At 38.3% G+C, this 12,794-nt stretch overlaps 1 pseudogene; it reads right to left on the minus strand.

The window, feature by feature from the left end:
* Nucleotides 1–324: 324 nt before the first annotated feature.
* LOC148909375 (uncharacterized) lies at nucleotides 325–2,070 on the minus strand (annotated as a pseudogene).
* Between the last annotated feature and the right edge of the window lie 10,724 nt (nucleotides 2,071–12,794).

The following is a 12,794-nucleotide window of genomic DNA, read 5'->3' on the forward strand; positions in this document are numbered from 1 at the left end:
AGTAAAGCCGACCACTTCGTTAACAAAAACTAAACAAGTCACCCGACAATCTCAGTCATGCTCGTGTCAAACGTTCAAGACATTTGTTGTGAGGGTCACTGTCTGAACTACACAGTCAAGTTCACCGAAAAGAATATACTTAAGCATGATTTAACGACCCATTCTGTTCAGTTCACATTTGTTTTGTTTTATCCGGAGAGCTGGAGAGGTTGTAGAAAATCTTGGAAGCGAGTTCAGTGGGGATCAAACACTTGGTAATTATGTTGAATATCTCTTTGCCTGTAAAGTCGACGATCTAAAGAATATATCCGCCTTTGCCATCAATTATTTTGAGCTGCAGGAGCAAAGGTTTACCATCGAGTCTAATCGATCAATGTATGGCTTCTTCAATTTCACTTTTATATCGGACGTAGGAATTTCAAAGTAATGACAGTTTCCTTGAAGCATTTTCACGGAAAACCTGTGTAGTTTCGAGCTTGCTGAAATATCACAAATGTTATGTACATCGTACACTATAGGGTGAGATGGAGATGCTTCTTCTACGACTTCAGCACGAATTTGACTGAGGGTTTCCTCTCTTTCTATATTCTCAATATCTTCGTCATCAGTGTCTGTATCATCTTCGGTGTCGTGGTTTTTCGCATTTGCTTTCAAGCGAGAGAAGAAATTTGAAATTTGCTGTGGCGTGAGAAACTCGTTCCCTTTGAAAATACGTTCTCCTTCTTCATTTTTTGCTTATCGCATTTCCTTTGCAACCGTCTTGGGATCTTTCTTGTGACCAGATATTTCTCCAATTCTAAACGATTTGACTAGGTAATCTTTCTGTTTGGAAGAAAAACGTTTCTTTCTTTCGGTCGACTTAAGCGCCCATCCCATCTTGAGACACGGTGGTGGATTTTCAGCGTCAGTAACGGCACCACCAGCATTTTCATCTGTATTAGGAACTGAGGAAATACTTTCTTCAAGCTTCATTGAGTAACCCAACATTGCCTTATCTAGGAGTGTTGTCTGTTCAAGAACTCGTTTATGGGACCCACAATCTACATGATGCTCAAGAGCTGAATAACGTTGGTAAGATTTGACACACCCTTCCTCCGGACAAGAAAAAAGTTGAATAGAATCTTTTTCTTCGGAATTATCAGATGTGTCATCACCAGAGCCTTTATTTTCCTTGGATTGTTTGGCTTTCTTTTGTTGTCTTGGCTTTACCTGGACGAAACCTGCGGTGGTACCATTTGTGCCATCTTGATCTTCAATAGCCAGTTTTGGTATGGCATTATCTTTGGGAACGTCGAATTCTTTCCACAGAAGAAATTTGCCTGGGCCAATACCATAAGCTTTCCACACTCGCAATCCTTTCTTCTCGTACTTGATGTTGTTAATAAGACTAACTCCGCTCCATTTCACTTTTGGTATGGATGGAGGGGGACTGCACAGCGATACTTTAACGCCATGAACACCACCACAAGACTGAATAGCCGTCTTCATCTGATGCGCTGTTTCGACATCTTGTCCTGAGTTAATGTAGAAATTAATGTGCGATTTTATGTTAGCCGCTTTTCTATCACATGGACCCTTTCCTCCTTGTGGATCGGAGAAATCTAATTGCTCCAGGGATATTCCATAACGATTTGCAACAACTTTAGCTCCTAACATGCTAAGGCCTGAGTGGTAACAGCCGGCATTGTCTTGTCTGTAATAAATAGACTTGAGCGTCGGCATAACTTCTTTCAACTGATAGATTACATCATCCATTATGGCAAGTACTGCTGAGCTGTCTTGAGTACACGCTGGAAAGAGATGAACCAAGGTGATCATTTGAATTTCTGGAACTTTACGAATAGCCACCGTAACATGCCACGGAATCCCGCGCTTTGCAAACCAGTCGCTCTGACTTTCTCGAAACTTGCGTGGTAGGTACTTCATGGCCCAGTCTTGTACGAGTAAAACCGAATTTGGATCTAGTTTATCAAGAACACGAAGTCGGGCTTCATCTTGATATATGGATCTCAGCAAGTGGGCTTTCCACGCCAGAATACTTTCATCAGCTTGTTTGATAATATATTCCATCTCTTCTTTGTCATCTGAACTGCACTTTACCTTAGGGCACTGTACCGAATCTTTAATTTCTTATAGTACTTGACTGAGGACGGAACAGCGATCACACTGAAGCTCATGTGTATGATCCTTACGAAGGGTTTGAAAATCTTTATCCTTAGGATCACTCAGTGAATAAGCAATACAATGATCAGCAACTTTAGAGGTCGCAGAGACATGTACCTAACAAGCAAACAAACATTTAAAATAACATAATAAGTGGATACGGATTAAAATATATCGGCAAGGTAGTTAGGTAGTATTATTATTTTGCTAAAATGTCTCATGGTCAAGAGCAAAGATCGAAACGATTTGCAGATTTCGCGCCAAGGGGCCAGGACCCACCTCGTGGCAACAAAATGGGCAAAAATGTTTTTTCCTTCCTTCCTTCCTTCCTTCCTTCCTATAAACATACCATGAAAAACCATGTTGCTAATGATTATACATGCGCCTCAATGAAATTAGACTATTATGACTTACCTTGTAGTCTCCTTTTAAGTAGCGTTTGGATGACCTCAGTTTGTCTTTTTGGAGCTTGGCCCATGACATTCCCATGCCTCTATCCCCCAGACTTTCAACCATTTGTTCTAAATCGTCAAAGGCTTGTGCGCCACATGCACTGAAATTGTCAAGGCCTTGCAACGATTTTCTCTGTGATGCTGAGCACACGTTAAGTATTCTGTGTAAAGTACTGCGGCTTAGTGAAGGAAAATCTATTTCGCTACAGAAGGAATTGTACTGCTGAACTATTCTTTCGGGGATGATGGTTCGGATTACGTTTGGTACTTTGATCTCACTAGTTGAAAGTTTAAGAGTTTTCTCTCCAAATGGAAGCTCCTGTATGATATGCGGACTGGTTATAAACGAAAGGAAATGCTCTAATTTTTCTGGAGTTACGCACATTCTCGTATGGATAGATTTTTCGACGGGTGTTCCTCTCCCATGTAGAAGTAAATGCTTCTTAGCGATGTAATATCTGTATCATGTTAGGTCTGGTATCCATTTTTGTAGCGTTAGAAAATGGACTTTGTCAGCCATGATGGAAAGAATTTGACGGCGAACCTCCCAATTCCCTGCATTTTCGTAGCACTCGGCTAAAGCATCTAGTAAGGAAATGTCAATACTTTCAGCTTCATGTTTACTTGAGACGACGTCGCTTGATTTTACAGAGTCGAAAAGCATGTCCGGGTCGTTTGGTGCAATTTCCTTCATAACAGTTTCAACAACTTTCTTGGCTTTTTGGGTATATCTTCTCTTTGTTCTGCCAGATGCTTGATCCCAAGGCGTTTTTAATACGCTACGTATTGGACTGACGTCACGCTTTTCTAAATATACATTTAATTGTCGTAAAGGTGTGGTCGAACTCATGCCATTGTCTTAGGAGCTATCACTGTCTGGTGGAATATAGATGCTTAATCGTTTTTCATCAGTTGAAAGACTTCCTGGGGTGTCATTACTAGCAACCTTCACGTCGCTAGAGCAATTGTTAGGCGTCTGCAACATATAGAACACGAGGATTTTAAAATCATTCAAATAGCCGAAATATAATTCACAATAAAATAAATTATACTTAAAACAGTTATCGTAGAATGATAAGTTATACACCGTAGTGAAAATAGTAACGGACGTTTCGGGCGTTAGTCCTTCGTCGGAGTCAATGATTGACTCCGACGAAGGACTAACGTCCGAAACGTCAGTTACTATTTTCACTACGGTGTATAACTTATCATTCTACGATAACTGTTTCATTAGAAACACCGACGCAGTCCACGCTAGTGTTTACTAGCCATCATCTACATATACTTAAAACAGTTTAAACTAAAAACACTAAAATAAAAATTCATTTTAAAGTTTTGACGAATATATCAACAATCGGAGGTAGGTGGTAGCCCAGTAGTTTTGAAGAGGTAAATGACCATACCAATGCAAGTTTTTTCAAAAGAAAAGTAACTTCACCGAGGTCTTCTTCTTCAAATTCATCTTTGGTAGAAGGATCAATATCTGTCAACAATTGCGTCATATGGCTTCTTTCTTTACAAACAGCATCGAGAATTCGTCTGCAACTGCGACACAACCCTAAAAATTAAATTTTGACGGCTTATTCCCTTGTGATTTTAACATGTACTAAAAATCTGAACTACTTCTCAGTAAAGGATCATGAAAACCAAACCCTTTATATTACATAAAGTGGGGGAAAGTTTATTTTTATGAGAGAATTTCTTCAGGGGCGGGTCCAGGGGTGGGTTGAGTGGGGTGTTGTAAGCCCCCGAACAAGCCCTATATATACTGATGTAAATTTCGTTTTCTTCAAACATTTTGCTATGAAAATGTGCTCGCGGGATTTGCTAAGCTACTTTCACTAAACTTATAGGCCTGCTGTTCAAAAGATCCTATATCGAGCTTTGTCATTGTATTGCCATTTATTGTATGGTTTTTTTCCCGCCAAAAATGAAAGTCGGTAAACTAATAATCAATTAGCTAAGGCGACACCGGCTTATCTAGCGCGATCTTCATGTTACATTTCAATTCTGGTTGTTTTGTTACAAAAACATTCGAGATTTTGCTCATGAATTAAAATGCCATTTCAGAAAAGCCACCGATTATATTCTAAATACATTAGGATATGCAAACAAGTGCAATTTAAAGCCAATACTTTAGACCGAATCGAAGATCTCGTGCAAATGACCGGACTGAGCCGAGCGCCAGGATATAGCGCGATCCGCCGGGAAAAGCCATAAATAAATATTCGAGAAATATTTGAGGGAAGCAGTTGAAATGTGCTAAATGGTCCCTTTTTTTACCCCCTAGATAATGTTTATATAATATGTACTTATAGGTTGACTCACCTGAACCAACTGCTATAAATTTTCCGGTTTTTTCCAGAATTACTTCAGAGAACGTCTTTCCAATTCCTCACTCTCCTTTAGGCCATTTTCTTGGATTTGAACTATTGTGATTCGAAATTTCAGAAGGAACTTGGCACTTCTGAGAACAGCGATACCATCCGAGACCAAGCGTAAAGCGATGTAAAGGGCAAATTGTTAAATCATTTAAAAGGCTTGGTGATATCGAAAATATAGAGCAACGAGCAAGTATTAGTTCCACTTCATTTTCGACATCAACTATACCGTAGGACCTCTTGTGACATGTTATATCTTTTTTACAAGACGCCAAAGGAATTATTTTGCAAGATTTTGTCTTATCTCTTGAAGCATAAGAGCACTTGCTACTTACATACAATTGGATACTACAACAACCAAGTGAGCTTTCTGCCATTGCGTCGAGAGGTGCAAACTAATTTTTGCTAGTGCAGAATTATGGGAAACGCAAAGAACTTTAAAATCTTTTAATGGGGCACTTATACTTTATAGACATCATTTTTTGGAAGTGCAGCTATTTGCCCATGTAATTTTTTCGTCGGAATTTAATTGTTGAAACAAAAACTTGGATTTTAAACGCGAAACCAATCGCGGATAGCGGGATTTTTCAAGAGATTGGAGATTCCATTTACGCCATTCCGGCATTGCCATTATCGATACTGAAGCAAGTATTATTACGACGAAGTCTGGAAGGTCCATAAGCAGAATGAAAAAGGCTGTGAAAATTAATCTCGGGCTTCCTCAAAATGAAATCTTAGTCTAAAGAAAATACTTTGATGCGAAATTAGGCAATTTCCAAATACCTCTGCAAGGAACCGTAGAACACTTGTCATTCTGTGTTGAAAAGTGAGTTGGATTAAAGGTAATATACGCATTGTCTCAGGTCAGTATTACGGCGAGCAAAAATTATAAAACCCCGAAATTCAGTACTAGGTTTAAACATTTAAGCAATTTATCTTTTAGTTCGGATCACCCAGTTATATTGTGGTTTTTTAAGCCTTGGTTTTGACATAAATCTAACAATTTTTTAGAACTCGTAAAGTACTAATTTACATGTTATTTGGGAGTTTGTAAATTATCATATAAGTCGTGCCGTCGCATGTGTTTACATGCTTGTTTCGAAGTGGTACTAAGGTTCACAGTATTTTAAACGTACTAATGTCGAGAAAAGGCAAAGAAATACAATGTATTGCACTCAATATTCAACAAATAAAATTATTAAATCAAATGTCAGAACTGCATATATTGAAAATATAGGCCGGTTAGCTCTGTCTGCCTCGAACTGGTTTCATTGTAATGATTGGATGCAAACCCCTAACAAGCCAAATTTATCCGAATTCGAGAGTTTCGTATATCGCGCTCATTTAATAACCCAAGCTGAATTTTACATATGATTTAGCTTAACATTCGAAGGTATTATGGTTGGAATTTCAGATAAATCCGAACACCCGGTGCACATGAAAATGCGCTTTGCAAACTAAGGGTGAAATTAAAGTCTCTGAAAACCCGAAAAATGTAGTTTGTAAATAGTCCCTGACGACTTATTAGATCGCGTTTCCCTATTCATATCTTAGCTTAAAATAATCATTAATCTTTCCTTTACCATATTCCAAAAACAGATCTTCTCTAGTTTGCTTCATTTTTATACGCGAGCGCTTTTTCCAGACCTATCATTTTCACCTCGAATTTAAGCTGAATAGAGGGCGCCGAAGGCCAAAATGGATTTTCTCGATTTTCTCAAAATAAAAGTGAAATTTTTCAAAATAAACATCAGTACGTTTATTTAGGTGGTATTTCACGTCTTTGGACCAAATATGAAACATTGCCTCATAAACGCTTTCACATTACAGAAACAGCTCTAATCAACGTGCATGACCACATTATTAATGCAATTGATAACAAGTACTACGTCATATTATTATTACTAGATCTTTCTGCAGCATTGGACACTGTTGGACATAACAATCTACTATGTCGGATGTATCAACGTTTTTGTATCGCAGGTAAAGCGCTGCAAGGGACCACACTGAACTATGGCGTCCCTCAAGGATCAGTTTTAAGTCCGATTTTATATTTAATGTACACTTCACCACTCGGTGATATTGTGAGACGACATGTTTTGTTGTGCCACTTCTATGCGGACAATACACAGATATGCTGTTCCTTTACACCAGAAAACAAGAGTACTTCAGTATCAGTAGTTGAAGCCTGCATCAAAGAAATTGACGAGTGAATGTCTAGAAATCAACTAAAACTAAACAACTATAAAACAGAATTACTTGTAATAGGATCAAAATTCAAAACATCATGTGACCTTGACGGCATCAGAGTTTGGGATGAATATGTGAAAGCCTCAGTAAAGCCTTTTTGCTAGTGATGAGTTTCTCACTACTAAACAGATAGCTAGCTTTTTTTCACGAATGGTATCTAAGCGCAACGTTGACAATGACGAAGAGCCGATGAGTGATGACGAAGAACTAGATGAAATGCAATGCCAGTCTGACCTTCAAGAACTGAAGAACAAACTTTTATCAAACTGATGCGACCCAGGTTCGATCCCTCGAGGGGGGGGGGGGGGGGGGGGATGGCAAGTGGGCCAGTCCCTGGAAACATGGCGACTTTATAGACGGCGTTTTTCCTTTTTTGTTTTGTAAAATTAAAGCATAAAACGTAATAACGTCTTTCTATAGTCTTTTTTTATTCTGTGCTCCCTCTATTATTTGGGTCCCCCTTTGAAAAAATACTTGAACCCCTTTTATAGTTAGGGCCCTTCTTGTAATTATTGTTGCATTAATCTGAAGAAGGATCTCACTTGTTTGTACATCACAAGTACTGAATTTCAGCGTTTACTGCACTATATACACGTCATTTCAGTTACTCACCAAAGTAATATGTTCCATGTCGTTCGACAAGGCAGTAACATCTTGCGAATCAAAAATGGATCTACAGTATCTGCAAATATCTAGAGTTATATAAAAAAAGATAAAAAAGTGGAGTGTCAAACTAATCAGTCACAATACCCCCCTCCCCCCAACACCCCCCTATCCCCTCCCTCCGACCCCTCCGACCCCTCCGACACCAGATATCCAGGCTATGTGTCTTGACTGGTCGACAGTCTCAGTTCGTGCCTACTGTGATCATTCCTTACAAATGTGAACTTGAATTTCAGCAAAAGCAGTTACCTGAGCCAACAGGAGCAAGTACTTCTGTTTTGTGAAAAATAATCTTGGACACTTCTTTTCCTATTCCTTTTTCTCCTTTGCTGGTGGTCTTATGCTTTGCCAGTTCTTCTGGTACTCTGCAAATGTTCTTCCTCCTGCGCCATCCAACACCAAGTTCTGAACGGTGATATGGGCAAATGTTTAGGGCACTTTTATCCTATGCGCGTAAAAGATACCGGCTCGATTTCTCTTCGTTATCAATACCAGAAAAAGTCTAGGTGAACTCGAACTTATGTTTGGCTATTTCTTCCAAGAACTACTATTCAGTAGCGCTTTGAAAAATTGGTCTGAAATATTCAACAGATCGGCAAATTTTGCGAGTGACTGTCATAGATATACCGAGACAGCATTCCAGCGTGCAGATTGTGTCGTGGACCCATAGTGTACCGACCACCATTATTTTTTATTATAAAATGAAGGAGAAATTTGTCTTTCAACAAGCTGGCTCCTTACAAGTTAGAATATCCTGTTGGAATCTGTAGGAATCGAATTTAGTATACTGTTCCGTATATTTCTTATAGAAATCTGAATAGTTATTTGTAAAGAAACACGAACTGTCGACTGATACTGATAGATAGTATTTTCGGTAATCGGTTGTAAACAAGGCTAAAGTTGCCAATTCTAATTTCTTAATAATGGAGCTCCCGCGCGGTCCGAAGGCCTGCGCGAGCGGAGCACCATACTTAAGAAAAAACGGTAAACCATCGAGTTGATTTTTCATGGCTTGGCTGACGTCACTTCCGTCCGTACGTTCGCCTCCTATCGCGGGGACCCATCGGCAAACGAAGAAGACTTTTATTCAATAATTTTATATCTTTCTACAGATAATTTATTTAATTATTGAATGAAATATGAATTTACACGAAATATTCAACTGTTTATTAAGCTGTTCGAGCAAGATGATGATTGTGAAAATGAGCTTAAGAGCAGTATTCAGTAAATACCAAGAATATATAAAATGCCTTGGCAGGGTAACCTCACCAAATCTCATAATATTCCATGCACAAATAGGCATTGAGGCACTATTCCAAAAAATGCTAATAGATTTTTGAATCTCAACATTCCTGATTTTTTTAGGGCCATCAACTCTTGAGGTGGTTCATGACCCAAATTTCAAAATCAATTTAATGGATAAAACCAGGTCACCAAAACAACATTTTTAGTTTGATATTCAGACTTTTTCGGGTTTACCATTGAAATACATCTTCGCTTGAACACAAAACAGCATTTTAGCAGAAATTAATAGCATTTTCTAATTTTGGGCTTCCTGTGTTAGGAGCCATGTTTTGCTCGGTTATTAAAAAGCTGAAATTGTTCAAATTCAAAGCGCTCTAGCTCCCTGGCCATACATCCAAATGAAATGATTTTAAGTTTGCAAACAAAGCAAGTACTCGATTTCGAAAATCCAGAAGGGCAGCTCTGGCAAGGCAAATTTTGCCTAAAAAATCCCATGTTGAATACACCATGATTGCGTGAAAATACAAAATCATACCCGCATTCGATATCAAAAGTATTTCTTAGTTAACAAAATATCAAAGCAAAACCAGTTGAAAAATGACAACAAATATCTATATTTTCAATTTGTGCATTGTTTATGTACATATATGCCACAAATTTTGCAATTTGAGCCCATTTATAAGCACAATTTTGCAACTTTCTAGATTTTAGATCCAACAATTTCTTCTCACCTTCAGTCTCGCTTTTGTGTACAACTAGAATATTTTTCAGCATTAAATAGTACTCAGTTGTCCATCTTCAGATTAGTTCTGGGGAATTATCGATCAAGAAATATTTAACTGGGCAGTAAACAGAGACAGTCGAACGATAATTTCACAGCTGATTGTTGAACGATTGGACACTAAGCGATGGGAAAGCTTATACCATTATCGTCGCGGCATTCCAACTGATTATTAGCGAATATTCTGAATTCAAGGCTCTTTCTCCATTTTTTTTGAGGAAATCTGTGGCTGATAGACCGCTAAATGTACAGTAAATAGCAATGAAAAGACAATTTCTGCAGACCGTGGCTGTTTACAATATTGTTATGCATGAATTCATGATGCATACCGCTGACCACACTTCTCGACTTTTTGTAATATTTAATCATTAAAAGGACTGAAAGAAACAAACGTAACTGAATAATGATAATGATATTGATAATGATAATAATAATGATGATGACAACGATCATAATAATATGAATATTGATAATGATGATAACAATAATAATAATTATCATAATAACAATAATAATAATAATAATAATAATAATAATAATGATGATGAAACAAAGTATAATGATGATGGAAGATGATAATATCATTAATTATGAGAATTATATTAGTAGATATGATAATGGTGATGTGATAAAATTTTTAAAAAATTAACGACAACTGCATTATACGTAATATTGTATCGTTGTTTAGATTTGACTGCAGGAACAGGTCGCCACAAGTTTTTTGAGTAGTGCAATATAAGGACCCTTTCTTTTTCCCGAGCCTACTTCGGTCAAATTGAGATCAAGCTTTTCATATAGGTTTTTGAGCAGTGGGATTGAAAGTTTGTTCAATCTGTCTTTTTTTACCAGGTCACACACGTTATAGTTATCAATTATAATTGGATGAGATATCTGGATATTTCTATCCACCAGTTGACGTATGTCTTGTAACATCATCTCCTCGGCTACAGCTGAAGCTTGCTTTCTTTCACTTTCATCACTAACATTGCCCCGCTTTCTTTTTGATGAGCTTCTAGAGAAATATCCTTTAATCTGATCTTCAGAAAGAAATTCGTCGACACTAAAAATGCGCTTCCCTTCATTGTCTCTTGCTGTCCTCATTTCCAGAGATACTTGCAAAGGATTATACTTCTTCCCGGTTTTCGCTCCTGATTCAAACTTTTCATCGAGGTATTCCTTTTGTTTTGCTGTAAACCTCGACTTCTTTCTCGTTAGACGAAGAGCCCAGCCCCGAAGAAGTGGGTCAGTAGATGGAACGCTCTCATGGACCCCTGATTTTACATTACCTTGCGAATTCACATTATGGTCGACTAGTAACTTTTCAGCATACATGACTTTTGCTTTGTTTAGAAGAGACTCCCTTTCAGTCTTGTATTCACACTTCCCATGTTCTATGTGCCAGGCCAGTTTTCCATAACTTTGGTACACTTTCACACAGCCTTCGTTTGGGCAAGTAAAAATGTGAACCGAATCACTTGAATCTTCACTTGCTGCAGTCTCTGAGCCTTCGTCTTCATCACATGCTTTGACTACTTTCTTTGGTTCTTTTATCACCTGGACTTCTTTAAACCCATCTCCAGAGAATGTATTAGATAACCATTCAGTACGAGTTGTTCCTCCAGAACCTACAAAAAGAAGATGAGTATCACGAGATGCTCAGCTTGATCGGTTAAGAAGAATACTGCCCAGTTTTATCAGACTTTTTTTTGGAATATCTACAGAAAAAGACAGAATACTGATAAATATTATCTCAATTTTCATTTACCTTCAAACTTTGACCAAAGTGAAAATTGTCCCTCGCCTATTGAATATGCTTGCCAAGCTTTAACACCCTTTTCATCAAACTGGAAATTGTTCAGGCTACTTATTCCTTCCCACTTTTGTTCAGGCGTATCATTTTCACTATTGACGATGTCTTCTTGTACAAGTGTTACTCTTGCGCCAGGAATCCCGTTATGTGACTCCATTGCTTCTTTAAAATCCTTTGCAGTAACAATGTCATGGCCTTCATTCATATAGATTCTAACATGGTTTTTCACTGTGGCGGCAAAGCGGTCACAAGGACCCTTACCGCCTTGTGGATCGCAGAAGTCATAACGCTCAATTTGAATGCCAGTACGCTTACTGATTTCTTGACAAGACACAATAGTGTTTATCGAATGATAACAAGCAGCGTTATCAGAACGATAGTACGCTTTCGTAATGCCTGGGTTTTCTGCTTTGAGTTGAGCCATTACATTCTCCATCATCGAAACTACATCGCTACTTTCCTGTTTGCACTTCTCGATAATGTGAATAAAACACTGGGTATGAAGAATACCTGCTCTCTTTGTTGTTACATGGCTAAGATGCCAAGAAATCCCTCGCTTGGCAAACCAGTTTCCTTGTGACTCGCGAAAATGCTGGGGGAGGAATTTCATCGCAAAGTCATCAACTATGAGCACGGTGTGTTCATCGAGTAGTTCCATAACATCATGTTTAGCCTTGTCCTGATTTATTGTCCTTAATTGATGTCTCTTATATGCTTCAATGTTGTTGCAGGCTTCACGAACTATATACGTGGCGTTGTCTTTCTCGTCATCATTTGAAAAACGAGTGTGCTCAACTTCAGATTTGATTTCATCGAGAGTGACTTTGAAGCCTTCACAGCGGTCCTGAGTTTGGTTGTGTAAATGATCATCACAAGTTGCTTGAAAAACTTTCTTGCTGCTGTTACTGAGAGAATACTTTATACAATGGTCTGGAATGGTTGAATTCTCAGATACGTGCACCTATCAAAAAAATATTAGTACCATAAAATACCGTGTTGTATATTGTGTATGCGTTATCCACTTCCATGTCTTGGGTGGTTCAGGAGTG

This window comes from Actinia tenebrosa, unplaced genomic scaffold, assembly GCF_029948245.1.
Source record: "Actinia tenebrosa isolate PJP-AT-01 unplaced genomic scaffold, QUT_ActTen_1.0 PGA_scaffold2__45_contigs__length_23673736, whole genome shotgun sequence".
Classification (NCBI taxonomy): Eukaryota; Metazoa; Cnidaria; class Anthozoa; order Actiniaria; family Actiniidae; genus Actinia; species Actinia tenebrosa.